This window comes from Balaenoptera borealis (genome assembly GCF_965194805.1).
Source record: "Balaenoptera borealis genome assembly, chromosome: 16".
NCBI classification, from domain to species: domain Eukaryota; kingdom Metazoa; phylum Chordata; class Mammalia; order Artiodactyla; family Balaenopteridae; genus Balaenoptera; species Balaenoptera borealis.
The window spans coordinates 60,372,965-60,388,791 of NC_138872.1; the positions used below are offsets into that span (position 1 = coordinate 60,372,965).

Here is a 15,827-nt window from a genome sequence, read left to right on the forward strand (position 1 = left end):
GAGGTGGCCACCTTCTGCTTTCCTGCTGGTGATTCGATGACCTGAGCTGGGCTGACAGGTTGTGCAAGCAGGACCTGGGAGTCGCAGCACATGGGCTGGGCCTGTGGCAGCCTGGTCAACAAGACAGGCCCTGCTCACCTGCAGGGAAGCGCCACCAGGCCTTGACCCTGGCCTGAGGCTTGTGGTCCCCACCTTGCTGGATCCTCCCCCATCACCTTCCTCTTCTTTCCTCAAGCAGAGGAGAGCCCCTGAGTGAGGCGTCTTAGTCCGTTCAGGGTGCAGTAACAAAATGCCACAGACTGGGTGCCTTACAAACAACAGGCATTTATTTCTCACAGTTTGGGGGCTGGAAGTCCGAGACCAGGGCACCAGCAGGTCCAGTTCTTGGGAAAGGGTCAGCTTCCTGGTTTGCAGATGAGCATCTTCTTGTGTCCTCACATGGTGGAGATCAAGCTTTCATGTCTCTTCTTAAAGGGCACTGCTGTTGTATGAATGTTCGTGGTCCCCCTGCCCCAATCCATACGATGAAAACCTAACACCCAAGGTGATGGTACTAGGACGTGGGGCTCATGGGAGGTGCTGAGGTCATGAGGACAGAGCCCTCAGGAGTGAGCTTATGGAAGAGGCCTGGAGAGAGCAGCCTTGCTCCTTCTACCACATGAGGGCACAGTGAGGAGTCAGCCGTCTGCACCCTAGAAGAGGGCCTTCACCCCACAAAGCTGGCACCCCAATCTTGGACTTCAGCCTCCAGAACTATAAGAAATAAATGTCTGTTGTTCATCATCTACCCAGTCTGTGGTACTTTGTTATAGCAGCCCGAATGGGCTACGACTGGCACTAACCCCATTCATGCGGGCTCCACCCTCATGACCTAATCACCTCCCAGAGGTCTCGTCTCCTCACACCGTCACATTGGGGGTTAGACTCTGACACACGAATTGTGGTTGGGGGACACAAATGTTCATTGTATAGCACTAACTTCATCGCAGGCAGAGGTCATTCGCTGTGGATATGAGCCCTGGAGTTCTAACGTGGTTGAATGTTTTTTAACATTTAAAAACATTCATGGGTAATTTCTGTTCCTCTCTGCCCATATGCTACACACATTTATTGCACGCTTACTGTGTGTCAGGCACTATTCCAGGCCCTGGGGGACAGCAGTACACACATGCCCAGAGATCGCTGCCCTCCTTCGCTTCTCCCTTGAGAGGAGCAAGTGAGTTTGAAGAAACAGTAGTCAGATGGTAGTGAGGGCCGCATAAAAATCAGAACAAGTGCAGGGAGTGATGGGGCTGGGAGGACTAGTTTATACGGGTGGACTTGGAAAGCCGTGCTGGCCAGGTGGTCTTGGAGTAAAGGCCCAAAGGTGGAGGAGGGAATGTGCCTGGTGGTTAGTTACCTGGGAGAGGGAAGTCCTCTGCAAAGGCCCTGGTGTTTCAGAAACAGACATGAGGCTGGTGAAGAAGGGAGGGGCCGTAGGAGCCGAGGTCAGAGACGTACGGGCTGGATGGACCGGGCCTCCCCCCCAGGCTGTTGTATGGACTTGGCTTTGACCTGAGTGACACGGGGAACCACTGGTGAGTTTCTTTTTTTTTTTTTTTTTTTTTTTGGCTGCGTTGGGTCTTCGTTGTCTTCGTTGTGGCATGCGGGATCCTCGTTGAGGCATTCAGGATCTTTCGTTGTAGCGTGACAGCTTCTCTCTAGTTGTGGCATGCGGGTTTTTTCCCTCTCTGGTTGTGGCACGCAGGCTCTGTAGTTGTGGCACGCAGGCTCTGTAGTTTGCGGCACGTAGGCTCTCTAGTTGAGGCACGCAAGCTCAGTAGTTGTGACACGCGGGCTTAGTTGCCCCGTGGCATGTGGGATCTTAGTTCCCAGACCAGGGATCAAACCCACGTCCCCTGCATGGGAAGGCAGATTCTTTACCACTGGACCACCAGGGAAGTCCCCACTGGTGAGTTTTTGAGCAGAGCGACAGTGGCCAGTCTGTTGAAAGCAGATGGATGGTAGCCAGGGGCCTCTTGCTGGGGTCCAGGTGAGACGGCCTGGTGGCTGGGCCTGGTGTGCTGACAGAGGAAGTGGTGAGAGATGGCTGGATTCTAGATCTGCTTTGAAAAGAAAACCATCAGAACTTGCTGTGGACTGCGTGTGGGCTATGAGAGAAAGAAGAGTCCGGGGTGGCTCCAAAGTTTCTGGCCTGAGCAGATGGAAGGAAGCTGGGAATTGTCAAGTGGGAGGAGGCTTGAGGGGGGAAATCAAGTGTTGGCTTTTCAGGCCATTTCCTTTGAAGTATGGGATGCCGATTACATATGCAAGTGAAGGGAATTCCCTGGCGATCCAGCGGTTAGGACTCTGCGCTTCAACTGCAGGGGGCACAGGTTCCATCCCTGGTCGAGGAACTAAGATTCCGCAAGCCGCACGGCCAAAAACATAAAAGATAAAAAGATAAAATGGTAAATTAAACAAATATTCCAAATGGGGCTGCTGAATGAGCAGTTGAATGTATGAGTCTGGGGGTCCCAGTGGGAGATGTGTATTTAGCGGTCATCAGGGTGCAGGTGCTATCTAAAACCGTGGGACTGGCTGAGGTCATCTAAGGAGGTTTTTAAAAATCTCGCTTAGAAGAAGAAAGCTTGTGACCATCTCCCAACCCATTCATCCCGGTGCTTAGTGGAGATGAGAAGGATTGTCCTGCTGTGCAGTGAGGGTGGTCTGCCCCGCAGTGCAAGGGTGACAGCCTCCTGGAAGAACCTGTGAACTGGCAGTCCTGACCCGGCAGCTGGCACTCATCCCAGGTCTGGGACAATCCAGCGCAGGTTCTAGGAATACAAGCACCAAGGAAGCAGGCAGATCTTGCCATGAAACTGGTGCAAAGTGGAAGTTTCCGGGGCTGAGTCACCGTGGCGTGACACCTCCAGGGCCCTTCCTCGGCTGCTTCAACCTGATGTGCTGCATCCTTGAGCCAAACTCGTGTTCTCTCTGCAGCAGCTTCCAGAGGAGCCTCTGAGGCCTCTGCAGGTGGAGAGTATTCAGTGTGCTGTGGAATTGGGTGTATGAGGCATTTTCTTTCTTGGCATAAATAGATTTCTACCTGAATGTCTCATCGGTGTTTTGGGGGCTGAGTCATTATGAAAGTGGGAGGCCAATCAATTTTTTAGGCCAGGCATCGCCTGTTTAGCTTGCTGAAGGCAAGACCTTTGTTTCTTTGACAAGGAAGGTGTTGGAGGGCAGTCCACGTCCTTCACCGTATGGAGGCGCTCCAAGTTCAGCCTCCAGCACCCGCCCACACTGCACACGTGCACTTGAGCAGCAGTGTCCTTCTGTCCAGCTGTCTGTGTCCACAGTTCACTGCCCAGCATGACTGTGTCCACCCTGGAGAAGCAAGGTGGTCATTACCTGAAGGGGGCTCCTCTCAGCTTTAAGCCAGTGCTGTTTGGTATGAGAAAGAGACCATCCAGGGAGAGAAACATTTTTCAATGCTCATAAAATTTAATGTTTTTCATTTACTGTCTTTCTTTTGAAACGTGGGCATAATTTATCGAGCCGTGTTCAAAATATTCAGGAGGGCTCTATGTATTCCTTCTGAAGGAATATGATTAAAAATGCACCAGTCTCCCCTGATTCCTGGAAGACATTAGACTGTGACAAAGAGCCACATAACTTCAGGATTTACATCTTTATATGAAATCCGTTGCTTTCCAGCACCCTGCACAATAAACTTAAAAACAGCACTTCAGGGTGAAATATTTTCTGGAGAAACCTCTGAATTGGGGAGCGAGTGGTAGATCTGTGATATTATGTAACTTCCTAGGTCTGGCATCCAGTTCTCAAGAATGAGAAGAAGCTGTCCCAGGGTGAGCCCCTCCTGTGTGCCAGCCTGGGGCTCTGAGGTCAGCTCTTGTCCCATCTGGGTCTCCCACCAGCCCTGCCCGCTCAGCACGATGGGTCCCCACTGTATAGCACAGGAGCCTGGGGGGCACAGGAGTGCTGCGGCTCGGACGCGGCCGGGCCTGGGTGTGTCCTGGTTCTCCTGCCTCCTGCTGGCTAACCTCCTCCCGCCCCGCAAGCCTCCCCTTGTGTACAGTCTTCTGGACCCCTCCCCTGGCCCCCGGGACCCCACTGTGTTCTGGCTGGGACACTGGCTGTGCTGTATGGGGACTGTCAGTGTCTGAATCCCTCGGGGGCAGGGAGCTCCCCGAGTCACCACTGATGCCCAGAACCTGGAGAGAAGGTGGCATATCCGCCAACTCCACTATTGGTGAGGGTGAGCTCCCAGTGAGAACCCAGGACAGCGCCTGGCACACCAGCGAATGACTGCATAGGCGAACGAAGTCATTCCAGAAGTGGCTGCAGACAGGAGGAACTTTATAAATGAACCACCCCAGAGCCAAGAGATGGTCCCTCGTGGTGGTGGTGAGCGCGGGCTCCAAGTTCAGAGCCCAAGGCCTCAGCTCGTTAGTCTTGACGAGGACTGAACCTCCGTGCACCTCCGTCTCCTCGTCGGGGTGGGGCGGTGTCGCTACTAGAATGGAGAAACCACCAAGGCAGGGATTTTTCTCTCATTTGCTACTATGTCTGTAGTACTTGATAGATGTACAGGGCTTAGTAGATGCAAATAGAAATTTGTTGAATGAATGAATCTCTGAGAATTTTCGGATACTGAAGATGAATTTTTAAAGAAGAGACAATGCCATGGCTGGGCCTCAAAAGGTTGTCTGTGGATGAGCTCACAGAGGGATGCTGCTGGGAACTGGGGCCGGCCCAGGTGTGCGCTTGGCAGATGTTTGCTCTTGATGATGATGGCCTCTCCCCTTCCTCTTTCCACCCCTTCCGTCTCCCCACCTCCTTCCTCCTCCCCACCCCACCACCAGCAGGCTGGAGAAAGCTTTCTGTGCTGGGGAGACAGACGAGGCCAGCACCGAGCTGCCTTCCAAGCCCAGGATCCCTGGGAATCGATAGCTGTCCTCTGTGAGCAAGCCTGTAACAGCAGTGCTTTTGAAAAGAGAGGGCAGCAAAGCCTTTTTTAAAGACTTTAAAAAAAAAAATAAATTGATTGCTGCATTGGGTCTTCGTTGCTGCATGCGGGCTTTCTCTAGTTGTGGCGAGCCAGGGCTACTCTTCGTTGTGGTGCATGGGCTTCTCATTGCGGTGGCTTCTCTTGTTGCGGAGCATGGGCTCTAGGCGTGTGGGCTTCAGTAGTCGTGGCATGCGGGCTCAGTAGTTGTGGCTTGCAGCTCTAGAGCGCAGGCTCAGTAGTTGCGGCACACGGGCTTAGTTGCTCCGTGGCATGTGGGATCTTCCTGGACCAGGGCTTGAACCCGTGTTCCCTGCATTGGCAGGCGGATTCCTAACCGCTGCGCCACCAGGGACACCTAGCAAAGCCTTTTAAAGTAATTCTTGACCCATTTTCATAGCCCGGCCGAGCACAGTGTTTTGTACTTGTAACGGGTTATAATTACAACCACTGTGCGATGGCAGCTAAATGACATTATCTGCTGTGTTAACAGAAAGGGGCCTTCACCGTCTTCTCCTCTGTTGCCCCCCCACCCTTCACTGATCCAGCAGAAATAAGCCCCAGAAGTGTCAGGTGTTGTCAGTGGCTTTGGCCGCCATCCCTTGGAAGACATGTGGAGTCGGGTGAGGTCTTGCGTTTCATGACAGGCCTGGGAGGCAGCACTCTGTGCTGGGGTGCATGGAGGCTGGCCACGTAGGGCCACACCTCCTCCTGTGGGTGCCGTGTGTAAGAAACGGAGCGTGGGTCTGGCGTCACCTAGTGCCCTCATCTCTGTGTGACCATGGGTGAATGTTCTAGCTGCTTTGGGCCTCAGTTTCCTCCCCTGTAAGATGGGAGAAGCAGGGCACCTAGCAAAGTGTCTAAGGCCTCTGTGTGTCGTTGTGCAGGTTGTACACTGCACGAGGGCATGTGGTTCTCAGGACCAGTGGGAGCTGTGTCCAGCCCGTGCGCCACGCACTGAGCCCCTGCGGGGCTGTGGCCGCTCAGAGACACACCTTTTCTTACAAAAGAGCCTTTTTCTGTGGCCCTGAAAGTGCTTGACATGTAGTAAGTGCTCAGAAAACAATAACTGCTCTTACACTCTTGAGGAATCATTTATGGAGAACATGGATAAACGTGTCAAAGGATCTGGGGAGTAAGGTAAACTGAGATATGAATTCATCTTTGAAGGGTGGATAGGATTCTAGGAGATATGCACAGAGGGAAGTGTAGGGGCAGGATGAAATCTCATATGATCAGTGTCGGTTTTTCCCTTGAAATATTCTTTCTCTCCCCTTCCCACCTCTTCCCTCCCTTCCCCACCTTGCCCCTCCTCCCATCGCTTGTATGCCATGCCAGGGAAATTCGTGGAAAGCCACTGAAAGATATTTTTAAACTTTGGATTCTGGAGAAATTTAATGTAGGCAGAATAGTGTAATGCACCCCCTATACCCATCACACGGTCTCATCCGGCTCCAGCTGCCAAGGCCAATCCTACTCCATGCCTAACCCTCCACTGCCTTCACCTCCATATTCTTTTGAAGCAAATTGCAGACCTCTTGTCATTTCTTCGTCAACATCAGTGAAATGTTTTAAGCAGAGAAGGGATGTGATCGGGTTTGAGTCACAGGGAGGCCATTTGAGCGCCAGCTTGGGGGTGGGGCGGAGGACAAGAGGGCAGCGGGATGCCAGCTGGAGACTGTTGTGTTTGTCCAGGTGGGAGATGGGAGGCTTCTCAACCAAGGCTTGGGTGACAGAGATGGAAGAGTGGGGACAGATCTGAAGGTGGTTAAGGCTGTAGATTCTGTGGGACCAGTGACACGGGATGTTTTTCTTGATGCCGGTTTAATGGCATAATAATGGCCGACAGTTACGGAGCACTCAGTGCCTGTGGGCTCCTAGCTGAGCACCTCTTGCGTATATATCACCTTGCTCAGATCTCACAAAAACCCTGTGAAATCTACACTGTTAACCTCATTTTATGAATGAGAAACTGAGACCCAGGTTGGTGAAAGCTTCTTGCCTGAAGTCACAGCTAGAAGGGGGGGAATCCCAGGTCGCTGGGCTCTGGAGTTTGTGCCTTAAACACCAGGCTGTGCGACCCCTCTGGTAATGCCACCGGGATGGGTGACAGGTTCTTTTTTTCGGCCATGCTGCGTGGCATGCAGGATCTTAGTTCCCCGACCAGGGATCAAACCCGTGGCCCCCGCAGTGGAAGCACGGAGCCTTAACCACTGGACCGCCAGGGAAGTCCCAGGATGGGTGACAGTTGATGGAACCTGTTTAAAAACCTCCACAGATGCATGATGCCTCTTGTGTTATTCTTCTGATAGGAACGTGTCTTTCAGCAGAGGGCTGGGGCTCAGGGTTTGTTTTTGCTTTTTTTCCCCTGTCCTTGCTCATTTGTCTCAAACAACCACCAGGAAGGTGTTGGCTGCTCTTTTATTATTGCCATTTCCGTATATTCTGCCTTTGCTCTTTAAGGGCCATTAGTGGAAAGCAGGAAAGAAAAGGTGTTATCTGGGTGGGTAGCAGCTGCTGCCGTGTGTGACCTTTCTCAACAGCTTGCCCGGTGTATTCTCTGAATGGTCGGGTGTCAGGAGAAATGAGGGCAAACGTCGGGGACAGGGACCCAGCAGCTCTGTGGCTGGGCTTTAACAGTTACATAACATCTGTTTCTCAGAGGCTTCCCGTAATTAATTAGTTCTGGGTGTTTCCTCCTCCCCCATTAAACCATAATACCAGCCAAATGTTTTTAAGCATCCCCTCTCTCAAGCCCGGCGTTCTGAGCACAGAACGGCTCGTTACAGAGGAGGTGAAGGAAGTCTCTCTTCCACGGGAACTTATCCCTCGGCCTCCTTGCAGGCTTCTACTTATCTCAGTGGCGCTGAGGATGGAGCCCCCATGGGGCTATCTCGGTGGACTTGAGGATGGAGCTGCTCCCTGGGCTCCCGGTGAACCTGTCACTGGGCAGCTTGACAGTGATCCAGGAGGATCAGTCCCGAGATGCCAGAGCTCTGCCTCGTCAGGGCGAGTCTGCACGCCTTCCCGGGGTCAGCCCCACACAGCAGAATCAGAGCGCAAGGTGGGCTGGAAGCCACAAGGAAACAGGAGGCTCGGGAGATGCAGGACCCCGAGCCCCGCAGTCACACCGGCCCCCTCTAGCAGACTGGTTTTGGGCAATCGCTTTACCTTGCTGAGGCTTGCTTTCCTCATCTGTAAAATGGGCATAAAGCTCAACCTCCCAGGCCGTGGTGCCTGCTCCTGTAAAGCACCTGGAACACCGCCGGACACGAGGAGGCGCTCCGTTACGATAAATTAAGGATCACTCACTGTGGCAGGCACCAGGCGCTCCCCAAACTCTGTCATCACTTTGTTCCTCATGACAAATCTGGACAATAGGGAACGATACCCTCATTTTACAAAGAAGATACCAAGAGTCAGAGGTGTGAAGTAATTTACTCCAGGTCACACAGCAGTGAATAGACAGGACCTGGGTTTGACCTTCACGCCCCTCGTTTTTCTACACCTGATTCGAGGCCCTGCTTAGAGGGCTCGTTGATGCCAAACATCTCCAAGTATTCCTGACAGTCCCCTGGAACGTCTTCATGTTGGAATTTTCATTTACACACTGGTTTGCACAGTGCCTTCACATGAAGCAATGACCACTTTGAAGAAGGCCCATCTTGGCTGCCGGCCAAGTTTCTGGGTTTCTCCTTGGACCCTGAGTTTCACAGTAGCTCCTGCCTTTGCTAAGGTTCTTGTTTACTCTGGGCGCTCCTTCCCTTACTGCCAGGGTCCCCCCGAGGGGGCTGGTTGCAGACTGGTCTGTGATAAGCCAGACCGGGCCTCGGGAGCAGCCAGAGACGGTGCCTTTTCCCAGAGTGTGCGCGTGTATGCGCGTGCTTGTGCGTGATGGTGCCCCTTACCTGGGTAATGCTCTCTGTACTTGATCCCAGGTTTATCACCTTCTCCAGGTCCTCTGGTATCTTGAGATGCCAGCTCAGCATCCTGGTCATGGTATATGCAGAGAAGCAGGGTAGAAAGTCCAAAACATGGACTCAGAAATTTGAAAACCAGTTCTGCTGCTTGCTTCCTGTGTGGCCTTGGGCAAGGTGTTTACCTTCTTTGTGCCTCTGTTTTGGTTTGCTGCTCAGTTCCTGAGCCTCTCCTTCCTCCTCTGGGAGATGGGCATGATCAGGCAGCTGCGGGAAAGGCCCACCATCAGTCTCAAAGAGAGCGATGGCAGCTGTAATTTTTTTTGAAGACATCTGTGACCTCAGCTAGGTCTGGACATGTGTTGTTTCAGTTAACGTTCCTGATTTTCTTAGTCTTCAAGCCTAAATTGACTCTGTACAAGGAAACAAGGTATATACATCTAAAAGACCAACAGATGTTGATAACATTGGTTCTTATTTTTCTTTTCAGTTCTCTTCATCCAAAAATGATCGTATTTTGGCTTTTTTCATCATTATTAGTCATTGTTTCTAATAATTATTAATGCAAAACGTTGTTTCAAGTATAGCATCTGTGTTGTCGATAGGTGCTTCTCAAACTATCTGTGCGGAAGAGCCAGGTTTTTTGGGTTTTTTGGTTTTGGTTTTGTTTGTTTTTAAGTATTTCCAATTCATTGCAAATGGGTACTTTTGTAAAATACAAAAAAAAAAAAACCAACTAGAAAAATTCCGGAATTCCTGGATTTCATACCAATATGAAATTGTTTCAGATGTTTCGAAACACTTATTGTGAATTCCTGTGCTTGCCTCAGGTGGGTAGCAGACAGCTCACATCCCTGCCCCAGTTCACAGCCCCCTCGGTTGCAGACTTAACTCTGCCATCGCAGGAGTAACAGCGCTGTGCGTGGTGGTTGCTGCCATCTGGTGTTGGCCGGCAGGCTTGATGTGGTTTTTCTCTGGTTGTGCCTTTGTTCACCTCCTTGAGAATCTGGAAGTTGAAAGCTGACAAGTGGAGGAGCTTCCGTGACATCCCGATTTTACAAATGATGAACTGAAAAACCTAGGTTTCTAAAACTAGGGAGTGGCCCCACTGCAATTCACACCTGAGTGTGTGAAATCCTTCCCCTTTGTCTTTGACAGTGGTTCCCAAGTCTGATCGATCATCACAGTCACTGGGGTCTTTAAAAAGTATTGCTCTGGACTCCCCCACATTGAATCAGCATTTCTGGGAGTGAAGCCCAGAAATCTGCATTTCTCAGAAGCCCTCCGAGCAACTCATGATCAGCTTGCTCTGGGAGCCACTGGTCCACACTGTGCTGCTTCCCTCTGCTCTGCAGGACTGACTCATCTCCTTAACCCCTGAAGGGCTCAGCTTTCTCCTGTGCCCCAGGGTGGAGGGCAGGGAACACAGACAGTGGCTCTGACTCTGATGCCTTCGACTCACAGCCTGACCTCTCTGAGCCTCGAGGCCCCATCCATAGGAGGCCCTGCCCACCTGACAGGAGGGTGGCGAGGGTCACATGAGCTGATGGATATAATAGTTGGTGTTCAAAAGTATGTTAAGGCAAGTGGGCACTGGCTAGGGCTTTGTCTTTACCCAGGTGGGCGTAGTGTCTTCACCGCAGAGGGAGGTTCTAGATCCCTCCCCACGGCCAGTGTCACTGGGACCCACAAACAGTTTGTGTGTTTTATAAAACTGAGGTAGATTCTGAGGCATCAAGTGAACATTCTCAGAGAGTTTGAGTATGTGACCAAAAGAGTCTCAGTTGCTGTTAAAATTTGGGAGTGTCTTGGTCTAATTAATCAGGAAGTGTCTAATTCGGTTAGATAGCCAAAGGAGGAGTGAAGCAAGATTTACTTGAATGTGATTAGATAGAACATTTTGATATAAAAGGAAGTGCCAGAGGCTTTTTTTTAAAATTTATAATCGTTTCATGATTTGGCAGGTAATTATGATAATTCCTGGGATTTTCACAGACTTAAAAGCTTTTTCACAGACACATTATTTTTGGAGATCATCTTCCCTGATGCCTCAGCTGGAAGGGATTGCTCAGTCTCTTGAAGCTCCAAAGACATCATCTTACAAACCCCAACTCAAATGTCACCTTGATGACACCTTTCCCTGTCAATGATGACCCTTTAGGCCAGGGATACTAAATAGGTGTCATCACGTAGGCCAACACACTGATCAGTTGGTTAGGGCTGCCTGGGTATCTTCTTGAGGAAGGTAGCCGTGATTAACTAGTGATGTCTGCCAAGTGGCAGGCAGTGGGAGACAGCAGTGGAACCTGATAGATTTCCCCAGTTCCCTGTGGTTGGGCATTTAGGTGGGTTCCAGCCATTTGGAGCTAAACTTCTGCTTGAGCACATGTGCAAATAGAGGCACAGGCTACTCCACAGCAGGGGTTTGCTAAGCCACAGGTGAGTGATTTCAAAAGTTTGACAGATGTTGCCAAACAGCCTAGTGACTTAAACTTCTTAAATCTTTCTGCCGTCTTCTCTCCAGCCTAAACGACAAAACCCAAATGTTGACTGATAAGCATTCACACCTTATTAGCTCATGAGTTGTGCACCTTCCGGACATAACTTGGGAACCGTACCTGCTGCCATCCAGGTGTTCCCGTGGGCCTTTCAGAGAATCGGGGCTCAGTTCCCAGTGCTTTGGCCCACGTTGGGCTCTGTTGGAAGCTGCATCAGCTGTGGTCAGTGTAACTCCACCTGGCATTTGCCTCTGACTTTGTCACCATCATTAGTGTTGTCAAATGGCACCTCCTCCTTAACCGCCTTCAGATTAGTTTTCAAGGAAATACAACTGCTGAGAGTAGTAAGAAACACGACAGACTTCTAAAGTGGCCCTGAGCGTTGATGGTGCCAGCACACAGTGAGTGCCTGGCTGTGATTTAGGGCATGGATCGGCCATAGCAGGCTGCCTGGCATGTGTCAAGGCCGACTGGAGACGTGACTCCTGAGTGTTGTCTCTGGGCGAGACCTTTCCCGATACCCCGCCTTCCAAGTCCTCCTCTCTCTCTGGGCTCTAGTCCAGTTTGTCTGACCTCTAGGGTGTGAACCCCATGACTTTCCTGCACCCCAGCACCGAGAACAGTGCCTGGCGGGCGGTTAGCAATTCTCTTGGTGACATTCCTGCTTTGGAGACGGTGAGGCTCTCTCCACAGCCGTCTGAGCCACTTGTTATGGAACGTGTGACCCTTTTCCATGTGGCTTCCGGAGACCTGCCTCTCCTCCTCCTCCTCTTTCATGTCCCTTTCACGTGATCACCCACCATGTAAAACGAGCTTTCATTCCCTGAGCATTTGCCACGTGCAGACATGGTGCCAAGCCTGCTAAGGGCGGCAGCTCATTTCATCCACACGGCGGCCCCGTGCAGTGAGCATGTTTTTTTTGTTTTTTTGTTTTGTTTTGTTTTGTTTTTAACATCTTCACTGGAGTATAATTGTTTACAATGTTGTGTTAGTTTCTGCCGTATAACAAAGTGAATCAGCTATACATATACATATATCCCCATATCCCCTCCCTCTTGCGTCTCCCTCCCACCCTCCCTATCCCACCCTTCTAGGTGGTCACAAAACACCGAGCTGATCTCCCTGTGCTATGCAGCTGCTTCCCACCAGCTATCTATTTTACATATGGTAGTATATATATGTCGATGCTAGTCTCACTTCATCCCAGCTTCCCCCTCCCACCCCATGTCCTCAAGTCCATTCTCTATGTCTGTGTCTTTATTCCTGTCCTGCCCCTAGGTTCATGAGAACCTTTTTTTTTTTTTTTAGATTCCATATATATGTGTTAGCATATGGTATTTGTTTTTCTCTTTCTGACTTACTTCACTCTGTATGACAGACTCTAGGTCCGGCCATCTCACTGCAAATAACTCAATTTTGTTCCTTTTTTTGGCTGAGTAATATTCCATTGTGTATACATGCCACATCTTCTTTATCCATTCATCTGTCGATGGCCACTTAGGTTGCTGCCATGTCCTGGTGAGCGTGGTTTTTAATCCCCGTTTTGTAGGTGACGGACCTCAGGCTCACAGAGGTTAAGTGACTCGTACAGGAGCACACTGTTAAGTGATCCAGCCAAGACCAGTCTTGCACCAGAGTCTGAGCCCTTAACTGCCTCTCTCAGCTACCTCCCTGCCAACCTCTGGGCCTTTGCACCTGCTGTTTCCTCTGCTGGTTGTGTCTTTCTCCTCTTTGTCCACAGGGTGACCTCCTAGAGCTCAGCATGTTTATGGAACGTAGAAGACCCGCGGGGCTGAGTGGCATTAGGGAGAGTTGTTGGGAGGAAAGGGGCAGGAGATGGTGTTAGGGAGAGAGGCCGGCGCCGGATCTGGAAGGAGGGTGGATTTTTATCCTTAGGGCAGTGAGAAGCATTGAAGGTTTTAAACAGCAGGTGACAACATCAGCTGTTGCTTTGGGAACATCACTCTTGCTGCTTGGTGGAGAAAGCATTGGAGGGCCCCCGTCTCTCTCTCTATCCTATTCCCTGCAGCTATTGAGAATAAAGAAGGAAGGTCAGGTGAAACCTGTAAATGCCCTCAGAGCCTCATAGAAATTCCGATAGGCAGTGGTTGTGCCTTTTATTTTGATGATAATGGGAACCATTTGTGATCTCACATTTCTCTTCTGAGGCTCTCTCTGAGTCTTGAATTCATTTCTAGTTATGCTAGAGTTTGGAAAGAGTTATTTGAGGAATAGTAAGCTCAGTATGGTTTATGTAAGATGAAAGCTGTTTATATCAGTAACTGTTTGTAGGGATATGTAATGGAGAAATTCAGGGTTTCAGAGCTTCGCCTAGTAACAATGAGCATTGCCATTTTAATGACTGCAGGAAATTATTTCATCAAATTGTGTCTCCTCAGTTCCATAGGATTTTTCCCCCCATTCCCTAGTGAAATGAAAGCTTTGTCTGATGTGGTCAAGTTACTCTCTGGCTGCAAAAGAGAACCAGGGTTTTGACGGCTCATGATAAACACCACTTGAAACTGGGATGTTTCGGTGTTTTATGCACTTACGGAAAATTGTTTTAACACTCTTGTTTCCACTGCCAAACAAAACAAAACAAAACAAAAACAAAGCAAAACCCTGCTTTGCTTTAGAAATGACAGTGGCACTTATTTAAAGCTTGCATTTTGTGGGGGCATATTAGCAGGTATTTAGCAGTGATATTGGCAGTTGTGTATGTTTCCTGCTTACTGTGTGGTAAATGGATTCTCAGCCCTGAGGAAGCTCGTGGAGGGTTTATGTGATTTCTGTGCGGAGGAGTCAGACAGGCATTATTAGTGATGTTGTATTTGTTTGTGAAAGGCCAAAAGATCATCTTAAGCTTTTTTTATACAAAAGGAATAAGGCAACCGGGGAATATTAACTTTAGGTCTGTATGACAAAAAAACGTTGGTTAAAAGACTCAGTGACTTATTCTCCATTTGTTAATTGCATGGCTATTGCAATGTCTTTTATGCCATTTTCACTTTGCATTTCACACTGGTTTGAAAAAGGTGAGCATCTGAGGGACAGAGAGGGGATGACATTTGAGTGGAGATTCACAGAGCAAATTAATGGATGCGTCAGAATTATGGTTGGGAACCTGATAAATTTCACATTGATTACACCTGGCTCCCCTTACTTTCAGGTGAAAAATTTTAATTCTTTTAAAGAGGCTAAGTGGTTATTCTCTCTGATAAATTATTAGGAAACTAAAAAGTAAAGAAAAGTAGAAAGAATGGAAAGAAAAATAGTCCTTGACTAATGTTAATATCTTCGTGTATTTCCTTCTATGCCTTTTACCCTTTATATAACATATCCAAAGAATAAAAATAAAAAGGAGGGCTTCCCTTTATTCCACCTGAAGCATCAAGAGTCAGGTTACTCTTTTTTTTCCCACAAAGCTTCTCCTTACATCCTTTCTTTATTCTGACAGTATGTTTTATATTTCACATAGAATACTTATTATAAATGGTCTGATATTATTTATGTGTTATATAGAATGTAGTAAGTACCTGGCTGAAGTCTGGGGTATAGGAGGGATGATCTTTTGAGAAGGGCGGAGGGACAGGGGCTAGGTGGGGTCTGCTTGACCTCTGCATTCTGGGGGGCTTCTCTGTAAGATGCTCGCCAGATTCTTCCTTTAGGGTTCCTGATGAGCACGGCAAGATTACATTCTCACATTTCTCTAAAACATTTAAATAAATTACAGTTGAATTTGATTTTAAGCCCCAATAAGATCACTCTTGTAATCAGAGAAATTACTATATGTTTTGACCATATGGGATATCTTTGTTCTGTTTATAAGCTACAGCTTGAAAGATCTGTTATTGATTCTGTACATCAGTCATGGGCTGTCTTATCGCAACCTCCATTTTTATTTATTTGGGATCAGCCAAGAGTATTGAAACGTGGATAAATTCGCAGGCTCTTGGCAGGCCTGAATGGGCTAAACAGTGGAGTGGCAGGATTGTGGAGTGTGGCCCAGTGGCCAAGAGCCAGGGCTGCGGAGTCAGCCCTTTATTAGCTGTGTGACTGTGACCCAGCTCCTTAAACACCTCTGACATTGTTCCTCTTTCTGTGAGGTAGGAGCAATAATATCTTCCTCAAGTATTTTCCTGGCATAGAATGAGCAGTGACCATAGGGCAGCTGTGCTGCTGCAGGTGTGTCTGTCACCCTCCCTGTCACCATCCTCAGCAAGGCTCCGGTTCTGTTTTCTTGGTTTTCAGAACCAAGGCCCTGATGAACAGAAATGGTCGGTCATTCTCCTTGTACCATTAGCGGGGAAATTCTTGACAGGCACAACTCGGATGAGAAAGAAAGACTTTGCCAGAAAATTATTCATTTATTAAGAATAAAAGCCTAAGGTCCAAAAATGA

The 15,827-nt window shown here is 49.2% G+C and overlaps 1 protein-coding gene across 16 annotated transcripts in view; it reads left to right on the forward strand.

Annotated features, from left to right (window-relative positions):
• Window positions 1-15,827, forward strand: part of SNX29 (sorting nexin 29) — a 557,079-nt gene that overhangs the window by 328,295 nt on the left and 212,957 nt on the right. The gene's annotated exons all lie outside the window — the stretch shown is intronic.